The sequence below is a fragment of the Athene noctua genome, chromosome 15 (assembly GCF_965140245.1).
Source record: "Athene noctua chromosome 15, bAthNoc1.hap1.1, whole genome shotgun sequence".
Classification (NCBI taxonomy): domain Eukaryota; kingdom Metazoa; phylum Chordata; class Aves; order Strigiformes; family Strigidae; genus Athene; species Athene noctua.
In genome coordinates, this window is record NC_134051.1 from 19358514 (window position 1) to 19372914 (window position 14401).

General features: G+C 55.8%; 1 protein-coding gene across 2 annotated transcripts in view; it reads left to right on the forward strand.

Annotated features, from left to right (window-relative positions):
• PRKCB (protein kinase C beta) overlaps nt 1-14401 on the forward strand; it is a 133123-nt gene that overhangs the window by 14036 nt on the left and 104686 nt on the right. The window lies entirely within an intron of this gene.

The following is a 14401-nucleotide window of genomic DNA, read 5'->3' on the forward strand; positions in this document are numbered from 1 at the left end:
GGTAGGAAAAATGGGATAATAGTGCTGTGACATAACGTGCTGCCTGTAGCTCCTTGCTGTCGGTGGGGGCAGGTCTCGCGGGGGGGACAGAGCGGGAAGCCCTCCCTGCCAGGACGGGGCAGGCACGGCGTCCCCGGCCGCGGCAAATCCCAGTGCAGCCGATGGTCTGCGGCACGGCGGAGTTCCCTTCCAAAACTGCCTCCCCCGTTCTGGGTCTTGTAAATTTGGAAGAAACTTAATTTCTCTGGTGTTACTATTAACTGAGTCCAAGAGGATGAAAATAAACGACTGTTGGGAAGGGCAGACTGACTCACTTTCTCATTCTCCTGTAAATTTCCATTTAAGTTTTGGTTTAAGCTCAGGTTCGAGAGGAGTGAAAGCTAGTAATTTGTGACAAAAACTTCTATTTTAGATCACGGTAGAAGAACTCCCTTTCTAATTGCAGCGATTATAAGGCTGTGATTCCTGTAAAGGAATACCGAATCCAGCGGTTACCTGCAAATTGCCTTTCAGATGCTCCACTCCAGCGCCACCAAAATGAACTTTACGCCGTAGAGCTTGTTCTTTGGGGGCCTGGTGCTGCTCGTGCCGTGACCCTGCTGCTCACCCGACCCGAGGGCTCGGGGGTGGCCCGCAGAGGCGAGGCGCTCTCGGCAATCCCGCAGCCTGAACAAACGCTCTCTGGTTTGCTTTTGCCCTCGCTGTCCCCGGTGTTGTTCGACAGCCTCTGGCTCTGGGCCTGGGAGAGGTGGGACAGCTGGTCCTCACCCCTGCAGTGCCAGCTAGGACCCTGTAGGCTTTCTGGTGTCCTCCATCTGTCCCACCTGCGGGTTGGGGGGGGGTTGCAGCCTACTCCACTGTTCCCCATATGCAAGCAACGTTGTTATTTTGATCATCTTGCCCTTTTCTGGACTACGTCTTGGTCCATGAGGGTTTGAAGGCAGCAAGCCTTCCCTGCGCTGGGTGGAGAGGCTGCCCCGCGTCCCCCCTAGCCCCTGTGCAGCCCCAGGACCGGGCTGTCTGGCAGCGGTGGGGGCCCCTTCCTAGCTGTGGGGCACAGCAGCTTATCTTATTCCTGAATCGGGTGTCTTGGCAGCCGGGTGCTTCAGACTCTGCAGCTTTGCTGCAAGTTCCTCCCTTATCGCTGCCTGCTTGGCTGTAATTTTTCTTCCACCATGTCAGAGTGAAACAAGAATACTTCTTTAAAAAGCAAGAGGAAAATCATGTGAGTAAGCAGTGGTATGTCAGCACTTGGTTCAAAATAACATGGCCAGTCTGGTCCTTTCCGAAGGGGGAAGCAAAGGGCTGCCAGGCTGCGCTGCCGTCCTCGCCCCTGCGCTGGGATGCTCGGGAGAAGGCGGTGGCCCAGCTGGGTGGTGTGGGCAGCAGAGCTGGGGCAGGGGACGGAGGCCGGTGTCCCCACGGGACCCTCAGACACGGTGTGGGTGACAACAGGAGCAGAACTGGGTCCCTGTGGCATCGCGGTGGGACCCGCTGGCATCACTCGTTGCTGAAGCAGGGCGAGGTGGTGCTGTCGGATGTCTCTGGGTTTGGGTGCCCGATGCTGCCCTTGGGACGGTCCCCTCAGCCCTCTCAGCAGCACAAGGGGAAGCGTGTTTCCCCCCTCTCTAAAGAAACTCATTCCTTAAATGTATTTTTGGGAAGTACATTCTCGGGCAGTGTTTTCTCTTTTCATCCTTTCTTTCTGCAGCCACTTGCGTTTAAGAAATGGGGTGAGCAGGGTCCGGAGCTGTCGCAGCACCGCGCTGCTGGGAAATGCTCCGTTGCTCAGTGGACCTGGGGGTGGAAGGAGCCATCCACTCCAAGTCAGTCTGTGCCCTAAATTAGATCTGCAAGGTGCTGTAATGGGTCCATATGGAGACTCCTAAAATAATAGCTGTCAGCTCCCTGCCGACTTGTTTGGGGTGCTAAAGCTTTTGGCTTTAGGAATGACAGTTAGGGAACAGAAATGCTGGTGGGCTTTAGCCAGACCTGCGGCGTGTGCGTCTTGGCCCCGCGGGGCACACGCGTTGAGGCGGTCGCCCTTAGGATCCCCTGGCTGTTAGAATATCCCATGAGTTTTAAGGAGCGATTACTGCCTGTCCACTAATTACGAGGCCAAAACTGAACTTTCAGGAGAGCTAAGGTTAAACGGCTTCTTTTATTCCTGAAATGGCTGGGGCAGGTACATGACCCTGAGACGCAGAAGCGCTCACGAGCACGTGCCTGCGTGCGGGAAGCGCTGGGGCAGTTGCTGCGTAACTGCCTGGTATTTCAGTAACAGGGGCGTCTGTAAATGGATCCCTGCTGCTCGTGTTTAAATTCCTGTTTATTGGCTATTGGTTTGGATGTGCTTTTCCTCTAATGAGCGAGGGCCAATGGATGTCTCATAAAGAGCTCCTATCTCATCTTTCTACCGCTGTGGAGACCGTTGGACTCCTAATTGCTCTGCAGTGGCCTTCTGGAGGTGGCTGCCTGTCAGGACAGCTGTTCCCCTTTGATCGGGTTATTGCACATTCAGGTCTTGTCCCGTTCAGGTTTTATTTGCTGTCCAGGCCCTGCTGTATGTGAACTGCCAAGCCATTACGCTGAAATGAGCAGCTTAATTGCGAAGGCTTGTGGCTCGGCATCGCTGATCGTGTCGGTGGGAGCGTCCTCCAGCTCGGAGCGTCGGCGCTGCTGCTGAACTGGGGAGCAATGCTTGTGCCTGGCCAGGCTGGAGCAAACCCAGCTGAAACAGCTGAGCGAAGTGGCAGTTTGTCCTGAAAAATATCACTTTTCCTTTGTTATTGAAGCTGTTAATGTTTGTTCAGGGCGGAGAGAAGCAGATAGTGGAGGGGATGAGCTCCAGGGGGGAGCGAGTGGGGCAGCCTGCAGCCGGGCTGATGCTCTGCGACGATAGTTGGGTCCAGTGATGGAGTCTGCTCAGACAGCCGAAACCCACGTGTTCGCTTGGTATTCAGCGACAGCCAAGCCTGGCTGGAACCTCCGGCCTCTGCGCTCTGCGTGGCCGAGTCGGCACATCTTGTCTGGTGCTTGGGGCTGTGCACCCTGACGCTGTTCCCCCTCCCCAGGAGCCGTCCCACCGCTGCCTTACAGCTGGTTTTGGGGAAGGACGGGTGTGATAGTTACCCTGTTCTGTGTGGAAGGGCTGGGGGAGCCATTCAGGATGCTGCTTGTCTCTCCTACGAAGCCTCTGGCTCCCACGCTGCTGTAACTCCACCCGTCCTTTTGAAACTGCCACTCCTGGTCCCCCCCTGGCCATGGGGTGCCCAAACCCTCACCCCAGAGCTTGGTAACACTTTGCAAGGGGGGCTCTGCCAGGGAAGCACAACCTGCAAGGGAAATGGGTCTCCCATTTCTCTTTATTTTCCTGGTCTGGGCTGTTACTGCTAGAAGGTTCTGTCTGTAGGACAGCCCACCGACAGGGGTGACAGCACCAGTCTGGGGGCTCCTCTGCGTGGCCACGACTGGGAGTGGGACTGGGAGTTGCAGTACAGGGCTTGTGGGGACACTGGTGACCTGGGCAGGAGACGGCAGATTTTGGCAGGGTGGTTTTATTGGTGTTGGTCCCTTCCTGGAGTTCATCCCTGGCCCAGACAGAGGTTTCGTAAGCAGAGCTATGCTGAAGTAACACGGAAATGGTAGAGTAACTTCCTGTGAATTGCTTTCTCTCACTGGCGGAGGAATGAAAATTATAAGCAGAAAAGTTAAAGAAGCACCTGGGACAGCTTTCAGGTTCAGGAGTGCGGGAATAGCCTTGGAGGAGCTGCTTCAAAGTCGCTCTGCAAAACTGGGGCCTTCCTGGTCTAGTTTGGGGAGGGAGTCGCCCCCGGCCCCCACGAGCGGCATTCCTGTGCGTTGGAGGGGCTGACCCCAGGAGAGGCAGCGCTGGCACCCAGCCTGCCGGCGGACCTGGGATGCACCAGCACCGTGTTCACTCGTCATCAGTGCTCTCCACTTCTGGGTGGGACCTGGTGCCCTCTGCCCAGGCTGTGCCGATGTGCCAGGAGGCCGAGCAGAGCCCCATGCCACGTGCTGGACCACAGCCGGGCGCTCCGGGGCATCCTCGGATGCACAGCGTGTTCCCCAGGCAGCAGCGGCCTCGGCCCTGGGCTGTGGCAGCTATAGGCTTCACAGAATCCCAGAATCACCTCGGTTGGAAAAGCCCTTGAAGCTGCTCCAGTCCAACCATGAACCTCACCCTGACTGTTCCCAACTCCCCCAGATCCCTCAGCGCCGTGTTAACCCGACATAGCCCTGCAGCCCCCGCTCCCTGCAAGTGCTACACTCCCAGTCAGGTCAAGAACCTGAGTTTTCATTTTTACTCTTCACCCTTTACATTTTAGAGCAGTCTTTGGAAAAAAAACCTGGAGACTTGAATGAAGAATCAAACTCCACATTTCAGGTGTTTGTGTATTATGTGTGTAGAATGATCATTTTTTGGAAGTTTGTTTGCAGGTATGTGACTGATTCAGGAGCCTCCTCTGTTGGGTGGCCAGTTGGGGCATGGGGTAACTCATCCACATGTCTGGCAAGGTGACATCGAGCCTGTCTGGTGTTGTCATACCCAGTTATAAACTTCTGAGTAGTTTTAGGACAAGAGGGAATGGCCTCCAGCTGCCCAGGGCAGGGTCAGGCTGGCTCTGAGGAAGGATTTCTGTGCAGAAGGGGCTGTTGGGCGTTGGAATGGGCTGCCCAGGGCAGGGGGGAGTCCCCGGGATCCCTGGAGGGGTTGAAGAGTCGGGCTGAGCCAGCGCTGAGGGATCTGGGGGAGTTGGGAACGGTCAGGGGGAGGGTCGTGGTTGGGCTGGAGGAGCTTCAAGGGCTTTTCCAACCCGGATGATTCTGTGAGCTCGCCTCTGGGCTGCCCCCCCTTCCCACAGGAACGCTGCTGGTGACGGGCTGTGCCAGCCCAGGGCGATCGTGCACCCGCCTTCACGCGGTGCAGCTGCCGGTCCTTCTGAAGCAGGAGCACACGTGCTTCTTCAGGCCCAGCCTTCACCCCCGGCTCCGTCAAAGCCAGAAGGCGAGCAGAGGTGTGGGCAGTCTTGTGCCTGAAGCAGGGCGGTGCAGGAATTACCAAACCTGAGATGGGAGCGCCCGTGGCACGGCGGCCCCGCGCCAGCCTCGCTCACCCGCCCGCAGAGCAAGAGCGGTGCGAGTCCTCAGCGCGGGACGCGGCTCCTGCACGGGGCTGGGAATCGGGGAGGCCGGGGGATACAGGCAGAGCCCCTCTTGCCCGTGCAGGCAGCGAGTCCGTGCTGCACGGCCGGGGCAGCGCTTGCGTGCGTCGGTGTTGGTGAGCTGACAGAAAGTAACGGAAAGTGCCAACAGATGAACCTCAAAGGCTTCAAACTCCCCATTTCTTACCAAACCTTCTGAAGAGGCTGGAGCTCGCTGGTGGCCCCGTGTTGATGCCCGGGCGGTACCTGCTCCTTCCCTGTCGCCGATGGCTCAAGGTGCGGGTGCATCTGGCTGTGGAGGCCCAGCTGGCTGCAGCCCCGTTTGCTGCAACCTTTCCCACAGCTTTTGTTGCTGCTGCCATCAGTATCTGTCTCTCCCTGCTTCTTCCTTGACACATAGTGATTTTTCTTTCTGTGAAGGTTTCTGAGTGATCTAAATTGAGGAAGGGGTGGATCACTTACAGACACAGCACTGGTTCAGATGCGAGAACAACTATTTTGAGGTAGTATTTTGAGGTTTGACTCAACTTCAGCAGCTTCTCTGCAGGGAAAGCTGGATTGATAGTCAGAAGTGGTAGCAGGTCAGGTGGTCTATTTTTAGAAGTGCCGTTTAATTGATGTTATTCTTGCAGAGCTTATGGCTGGGTGGTTTGTTATCTTCTCCTAAAGTTAGTTAGCATAAGCCAGGTCTTGCTGCATGCTTGTATTTATTAAATAATACGTCCGTTACAGGGTCCTGGATCTTTATGTTTTATCTTGGTTGGGAGGGAGACAGGCGGTGTGACAAGGCGCTCAGCATCTCAGTATTTTAGTGCCAAAGAAATGCTGCAGATTTCTCATAAACCAGCTGCGTGCGCTGCTCCCGCCGGTCCCGGGTGCGCAGCGGGGCGTCGGGGAGCGCCGGGCTCTGCTGCCGCGTCTCCATTGCACTTACTGGATTTGGTTTCATGCTCTCATACTCCATCTCAATTGCATAAAGGAAACGTCCTCTGCAGCAGAGAGGTCTTTAACTAAATGCTTTTTATTCATGTAAGCTAGTGATCAAAATCCTTTTGCTCTGCCTTGCTCCCGTGCTCATGGGTGGTTTTGGTGTGTAAAGGAGGCACTAGACCGGCCCGGCAGCCTCTAAGGTGTGAAAGGTGCCTTTTCCCCTCGCGATGCTCACGGGGGAGCGGGGGTCTCCCTGGTTTGTGTGCAGGGAGCGCCAAGGCAGCCCAGTTCCTGCCGCTGCTGGGCACGCGGGATGCCCGTGATCGCTTACAACAACACGCTCTTCTGAGCCTTTCAGACCTGTCCCTGCGGGTATCACTCTGCAGATAAATATTCCAGTATCTATTTGCGTGGCGTTTCTGTAACGCCAGCAGCAGTTCAGGGACAGCGAGGCGTTTAGGTCCTCCCCAGTCGCTGGGATTGCAGCAGACCTGGTTAAGGCGTTGCTTTTGGACCTGGAAAACGCCGTGGGCTTAGATCCCTGTTCTGTGTAACCTGCCCGCATGACCTCGGGGTGGCTTAGTCTTGGTCAGCAAATTACACTCCTACTCTTTTAAAAAAAAAAAAAAAAAAAAAGGGTAGGATAAATATATTAAATGTAGCAAGGTATTGGGCTGGCCTCCCCCTCCTTGCCCATCCCGCGCAGGCTGGAGATGAGTTGCAGTTCCTTTCTGTTGCTGGTTTGACTTGCTGCCTCCAAGTCACCACTTTATTTGGTCTTGTACAAACACCCCTCTCTGCCCTCCACCCCGCGGTGGGTTGGCAGTGGTTTCATGTGCTCCCTCAACCGAAACACGACTCCTGCAGGCTCTGAGGCTGAAGTAAAGCGCTCTCAACGCTCATCTCCTGATCGCTGTTGAGGAACGCAGACCCCGGTAGCGAAGCCCTGACTCTTGCGTTGGTATATGACTCGTTCTCTGTACAATCTGCTGCAGGAGATGGGAGCCAACGTACCGGGGTTGTGTGCTGCATCCCACTGATGCAACTGGCTTTGTTTAGGGGTTTGAGTATGTTGGAACATGCTGGCTTGAGTGAATAGTTTTAATTAGTTATATTCTTAGGCTGTGGTTTACTGTGCTGACTCACTTCCAGCTTTCTGATAACTTCAACACATGACTTCATATCAAGGCAGGAGAAATGCAAGCAAGGGAAGATGGCAGTGCACAGGCTTGGGGCTGGCTCTTCCCATGCGCTCGGTTTCGGGGAGCCGAGGTCTGGCTGTGCTTGGGGCAGTGGGCAGGTGGGACTGGGCTGGAGGTGGAGGAGATCCAGGCGTGTCCCCCCCACCTCGCAGAGCGCCGGCGAAAGGCCTCCGCGCTCCATCCCGTCCAGGCCTGCAGTGTTCAGCGTGCTCCTGGTTCTCCCCCCAGCCCCTGGGGCCAGTGTGGCTCGGCGAGGGCTCCGGGGGCCGAGCTGCCTGCCGAGCGTGCCCGCTGCCAGCCCCGGGGCCGTGGTCCTGCCGGCGCCCGTGGGAGAGCAGGAAGCCACCGCAGCAGAGCAGCGCCGGGCGCTGCGCCCCGAGAAGTCCCCGTGTGTGCCCTGAAGCATCGTCTGTGGTATCGCTTCCCCAAAGCTATTTCTGAAGCCTGGGGGTTCTCACTAACCAGCTTGAACTTTAGAATCTTGCTTCGCGTCTGGCACAGCTCGAGCGCTAATGCTGGGCTGCGACAGCGTGTCCTTCGCGGGGTCCTGCTCGTCCTTGCTCCGGGGGGGTGTTTGGGGGCAGGGGCAGTCCCTGTGCTGGCGGTCACAGGCAGGGTGTCGGACGGCGGCAGTCGGGAGCGCAGTGAAGCCTGGGCACCCCGTGCCAGCTGCTCTCTGGTCTTGCTCCTGGAAATCCTGCAGTAAAGGGGAAGTGGCTGGCATATGCTCGCTCTTTGGAGGCTGTTTGAGGTTTGAAGCCTTTAGTTATTCCCTTGGCAAGCAGCCAGGGTCCTTCCCTTTGCAGAGGACCTCTGCGCTGTGCTCAGCATCCCCTTGCTGCCACGTACGGTCTCTGGCTCTGAGCTATCTGTGCTCTTTCTCTGGTGCTGGAGCACTGTTCCAGATCCTTCCCGTTGGTACCGTGGGGTTCTCCACCTCTGTGTTCTGAACTGGGGCATTGGGGCCAAATTAGATTTACCCTGGTGTGATAAAGCTTCCCAGGAGAGTGGTTCAGGAACTGTAAGCCCGGACTGTACATCCCCGTAAGGGCCCGGTGATGGACGGTACCCCGGGAAGAGCCTGCAGGAGCTCCCCATGACCCCGTCCTGCGCTTTTCAGCCAGCTCATCCCACTGCTGTACGACCTCTCCTCTTAGCTTCTTGTTTTTAAACTGAGCAAGCGTAGAGCAGACTGCAGCGCTGACCCTCAGCTTGCAGCCAGGGTAGGAGAGCTGCTTCACTGATGTTGCCGTGCCGCTTTTCTGCTGGCAGCAAGAGCTTTCCAGTAGCCCATCTCCAGCCACAGGTGAGACCAGGCAGCAGCTCCATCCTCAGCCCTTCTGCAACCTCGTGGAGTCTCTGTCACCTCTTCTGTGATGCTCAAAGGAGCAAGTCCCCCGGGCCGGGGCTGGCATGGAGGGCTGGGGCCGTGCTGCGGCGGGGAGCCGTTCTCCGGCACTGCGGCACGATGGAAGGTGTTGGCGAGTGGGAAGGCTGGAAGGGGGAGAAGCTCGTTGCTGTTCTTCCTAATTGCTCTCCCACTTCTGTACTCAAGTGAGCGAAGAGCTGTCTTGAGCTGCGTCCCCAGGGACGCTGCCTGGTTCTGTCATCCCCAGCAGCGGCACCGGGACCCTCCCCGCAGTCGGTCAATTTAAAAGCCATCCCTCTCTGTTTTGACTGTGTCCGTCTTTCCTTTGACATGCGAGTGATCCATCCGCCTTTTGAGATGGTGGAGGACGCAAGGGCTGCAGCAAAACCTCCCGAGCGGGGGCGAGAAGCGCTCGGGCCTGTTCCCATCGGCGCTGGTGAGCAGCGGGATGGAGCAGGACTCGGTCCCTCTGCCCACCCCGGCCTCTCCCTGCAGCCGGGGCTCACGCGTGGGCTGGGGTGGGAGCACCCGCTGCTGTGCGTCTCTGCCCCCACGAGGATTCACTTTTCAAATGAAAATCTGACGTAGCGGCTGAAGTTTCAAGTGTTGAGGATGAGATAACTGTCCGTGCTCAGCAAGAGAAGTTCGTTTTCTGGAGCTTTTGCATGTCAGCTGAGCAGCACTCGTTTGTGGTGAGCCCTTTTTAGGCAAGGAAGGTCAAAATGCTGCCCTTGAGGGGAAGTTTTTGCTGCAGCTCTATGAAGATGGCAGCTTTGACTGCTGCTTGCTCTTTCAAGTTTGGTGTTCATTTGGTTGTGTTTTTTTTTCCTTAAAGAAAGCCTTGCTCCAGACTTGCTACTAGAAACTAGTAATAAAATTTGCAGGAGGTTTTTCTAGTAGAAGGTGTGGGGGTGTGTAGGAAGAGCTCCCTTGATCTGTGTGGGTGGCTGTATGTGGTCTGGGGTTGTGTAAAGCCTCTTGTGCTGCAGTCCCGAGGCTGAGCTTTGAGGTGGAAATCCAGATTTCACTGAGGCGAGGGTTCGGAGCTGCCTTGTACCGAAGCTGCGTGGCAGCGTGCAGACCCTGGCGGACTCTGCCAGCGCAGAGGCTGGTCAGATCCTGGGATGGGCAGGATGGAGCGAGGGCTCTCCATGGGCACGTCTCTTGCCGTGCACAAGCACTCCTGCAGAAGGAACACGTCTCTCGAGGGGCTGGAGGGTTGTGCCAGCATTAACGTGATGCCGTTGCATGCAGGAGCTGGGTCAGTCCTTTTAGAATTGGCATCGGATAACCTGCCTCTAGCTCTTAAATTCTGCTGCATCTTTCCTGTCTGGTCTGCTGGGCTGATCAGCACTCGCTTGCTTTTATATGAGCCTGGAGCCCTGAATCTGCTAGAGCAGATCCTCCAGGCGGGGTGTTGGTGGCCGCTTTGGCAGCTGAAGGTGGCTGGTGAGGCATTGTCTGCAGGTGTCTTGTGTTCGCAGAGCCGCGGGGCACGGCAGACTCTGCTCCTGTTTCTTCGCCATCAGAAAGGCTCAAACTTTGAACCTTTATCAGTGAGCTCTGTCTATGACCGTGTGAAAAGCCTTTGCAAGAAGAGGGGTGCTGCGGGAGGGAAAGCTGCTGAGTCCTTGGACGTCAGGTTGGTGGCGGCAGCCGGTGCTTCCAGCGCAGGCAGCGCCAGCGGGACGTTGGCACTCGCTGGGAGCGGTGTGGCCGCGGCCGGTGCCGCCACCACCCCCCGGTGTCTCTGGTTACCCGTGCGGTTCTTGCTCTGCAGCCGCGTGGAGGTGAAACCCCCGTGGCCGCCTTGGAGAAGCATGTGCCGAAGTTACGGCGAGCTCTTGCCCTCGTTGCACGGGAGCAGCCTGTCTTCTGGTGCGCCCGGCTCCCTGTGCCATGTGGGTGCTGCCGTAAGCCCTTAGGGTCCCAGCCCCGTTATACGGGGACGAGCAAGCTCTCCGTTCTGAACTCTGTTGGAAGCTTTTTGGGGTGGTTTTACCAGTTCTGCTCTGTGTGACTGATACAGAAATTACCCAGAATTGCTTATTGGTGTGTCAGGCTTTGAAAGAGTGAGTGCGGTGGGAGCATATTTATTGGTTTTTCTCAGTATTGCTGTGTGACGATGTTGGGCCGCGCTCCATATTGAGCTGGTTGAAAAATGAATACCTAAATCTAAGAGGAGTGGTGAGACTGAAGAGTTGCATTTCATTCTCATGATTACTTTTGGATTAAAAAGGAGCTTTTTGTGCTCCAGTCACCTAGCAAATTTCACTTGAAAGTTGACTGCAGCTGTTTCTGTTGAAGATTAAGGTTGGGTTGGTTTTTTTTCTGGTCTTTGCGTCTGTAGAAATAAGGATGCCTAAGCACCGTCTTACTGGCTGGTCCGGAATTCACCGGAGGGTTGATAATTCCCCAAAGGAAATATTTGTACTCTGGTAACTTGATTCTTGTGTGCCCACCTGGATGCTTCGTCCCCTGGAGAAAATTACCAGGTCAGCAGTGCTTAAACACTTTCTCCCCTTTGCAGATGGCACCGGCCCCTCTGTTCATTCTGAGCCATCAGAGCACATTTTTCAGGTGAAATTCCTGCAGGAGCGGGCTGTGGTTTTTCCCGGAGACTTCTGCTGACACCAGACCTCCCCCAAGGCCCGGGTGCTGCGTTGGCCGTGCCGGGGCTGCGCTGGGGAGGCTCCTGGGGCCCTCTGGGTGCTGGGTTATTAGGAGGGATCTGCATGCGGCATACCCAGCCGCCCGTGCTCCCTCAGAGCCATCGCAAACGCCGCCGTTGCTACGGGAACGGGCGTTCTTGGGTTAGAAACCTGATTTAATTCGTTCTTCTCCTCCCCGCTCCCTGCTAGTTAAGACACTCAGATGGATTTTAAGTTCCGAATGTAATAGTCTTTCAGGTTGTGCAGTGAGTTCAAGAATACCTTTTGCTAATGAAAGAGCTGCCTGAGCTCTCAAGGGATTGAATGAGATTTTTTTATTTTTTTTTTCCCCTCAATACCTACTATCAAAAGGAAAGTTTACAAGCTCCATGTGCCTCGGGGCTGCTTGCGATGCCACCTGCATGGATAATTAAGACCTTTCAGGTTGCCATAGAGAGTATTTTGGCTTCCAATATTGCATCAATTGATTTTGGGGATATTTTTCTCTAAAACTGCAAGAGCCAGGAATGCTGTCTTTGTAGGGCACACCGGTGGCAGGTAGAGAAGGGGAGGACTTTAGCGAGCCCTGTAATTTGCAGGGTGGAGGTGATGATCACAACTCTAGCTACTTCTTTGTTTGGTGTTTTTAACAAATACTGTCCAGAATGTTCCTTTCTTGCTAGAGACTTCAGCAGCCTGCTCAAGGAGTGACGGGATTTTATGTAGGCCAAATCCTGGTCTTATACTGGAGCAAGCAACTTCAGAGGAATTGTGCCTCAGTAACATCAGCCCAACTGAAAATAATCTGGCCTCCTCTTGAACTTGGCCCACGTGAGCGGGCTCTACAACTTTAGGAGGAAAATACTGTAAGGGGAATTTTCCTTCAGGACTGAGAAGTTGTTTAGTTCTGCTTCTGGGAGCTTGATTAATCTCTCTTGCTTTCTGAAACCCCCCGTTAGTGGTAGTAGCTTGTTTAAGTGGTGATGGAAATAGCGTGTGTGTGGGGACCGCGGGGACAGAGCCCTTGCTGGGGCTTAGCCCCTCGCTCTGGCTGGTTCGGAACTCTCAGCACTGAGAAGAGCAGCAGCCAGAAGCGCTTTTGTTGAGTTATAACTTTCTAGCAAAGAGCCTCTCTGAATTAAGAGTCCCTGCACGCCGACGTTTTCCTCTCGGCACCTCCCGGCGGCGAGCTGCGGCACCGGGGGGGTCTGGCGGGGACCGGGGGGTCGTGGGTGTGTAAACACTAACCGTGGAGAAAAAAAGGCTCAGGCAGCTTCAGAAGGCTTGTTGTGGTAGTCTGCTTTTTACTTTTGGGTCCTGCCGGGTGGTCACGTAAGCCTGTGGCTCTCGAAAGCTGTAGCCTGGCGGCTGGAGGACGGCTGGGCGGTTAAAGACGTGCGGGGCAGCTCGTCTGTGCGACGCGGCCACAGGGGCGCTCGCACGAGGGGCGCGTGGCACGAGGGGCCCTGTCTGCAGGCTGAAGTCAGGAGCCAGCCGATGCAGGTGGCGGGAGCTGCTTGCTGAGCAAAGACGAAGCCTCTGGAACGTGCCCGTCCCTCCTTCCCGGGGCTGGTCGGGCAGTCGGGGCCTCTTGCACGAGAGGAGCCACAGGTCGGGCTTGCCCGTCTGCCTCGGGGCTGCAGGAGGAGAGGTAATTCTGTTAGCAATACGAATATGCTGGGTTCAGCCTTTGCCACCCAAAATAATATAATGAAATAGAATTATAATGTAATCATTATTAATAGCACCGAAGTTGGACTAGAGCTGCCGCAGGCAGGCAAGAGTCATGTTGGGCCACGGCTGAGCAGCAGAGCCCCAGTGACGATGGAAAGGGAGGAAGCTCCTGGAGCTGCTAAGGGAGGGAGGATGTAACACAGAAAAACATGCAGTACAGGAGGAGATTCAGCCATCTAAACATGCTCTACTTGAGAACCACATTTGCAATGAATTAGAATCCTGGCAGGGTGTAAAAGCAGATGAATTTTTTGGGGAAACACCTTTTTGTGGGTGTGTGTTTGATGCTCCCGGAGTCTGAAGGGCAGAGAAGTGCTTCCCTGGGGGTGGCTGGCAAATGAATTTGCTGTCCTAGGCTGAACCTGCTTCCTCTTCTGTAGCTCCAGTCTCGGTATATCCCAGGATAAATGGCCTGTGTGGTGCCCAAGGTTTCACAGGGGGACAGTATTTATTCTAGCTTGACGAGCTGCGTGTGGGGGTCTCTGGGGTCTTTCCCACATTTGACAGGCTGCCGGTGTGTGGAGATGGAGCAGCCAGGAGATGCAGGAGGAAGATGAGTTGTGCCTGAGGTTTCCTGTGTTACAGGGCTCCCGGAACAAGGGGAGGGCTGGGAAAATGGTGATGGGAGAGGTGATGGGAGGCGCGCTCTCACGCTGTGCTCTGGAAGAACTTTGGGTGGGCTTCAGAGAGGCTGTTTTACAGCTTGGAGATCTGGAGTGAAGAACCAGGAGTCTCTGTAGCTTGGGATGAGCCAGTCCCGTGTCCGCGTCCCTCCCGGGGGGGCTGGGGCAGTGGGTCCCTCCCAGGGCTGGTTGGGGGTCGGAGCATCGCTGCCTGCTCCCGGAGAGCTTCGCAGCGAGGAGCAGGCTCTTTACCCGAGTCTCTGCAATATGTTGTTTCTGTTTATATAAAAATAACAAACCTTTCCAAATATTTATTACAATATCATGTGCTGAGGAGCGGGTGCGGTGCATTCAGAAATGGAAAGCCGCCCCCGAGCAGCTGCCAATCTCCGATGAGGCTGAAGCTGAGATGTGGTTGACATGGCAGGGCAGGAGCCAGCGGCGCTGCCCTGGGAGCAGCCGGTGCTGAGCCCGGCCCCGGGGGTGCTGGGCAGCGGGGTGGGCTGGTGGGGACCCTCGGGGCGGTCGAGCGTGGCAGCGGGGTGCAGGTGTGAGCAAAAGCAGCATGAAGGGGGGGCTTTAGAATGAGATCTGGTTGGAAAGACGCCTCTTTGAGGGGTTTTCTACCCCCAGACTCTTCAGAGAGATGCAAGTTGGTGTTTGGATTAGCATTTGGGTGGTTTTGTGGGGGGCTTTGGAGGCAGCA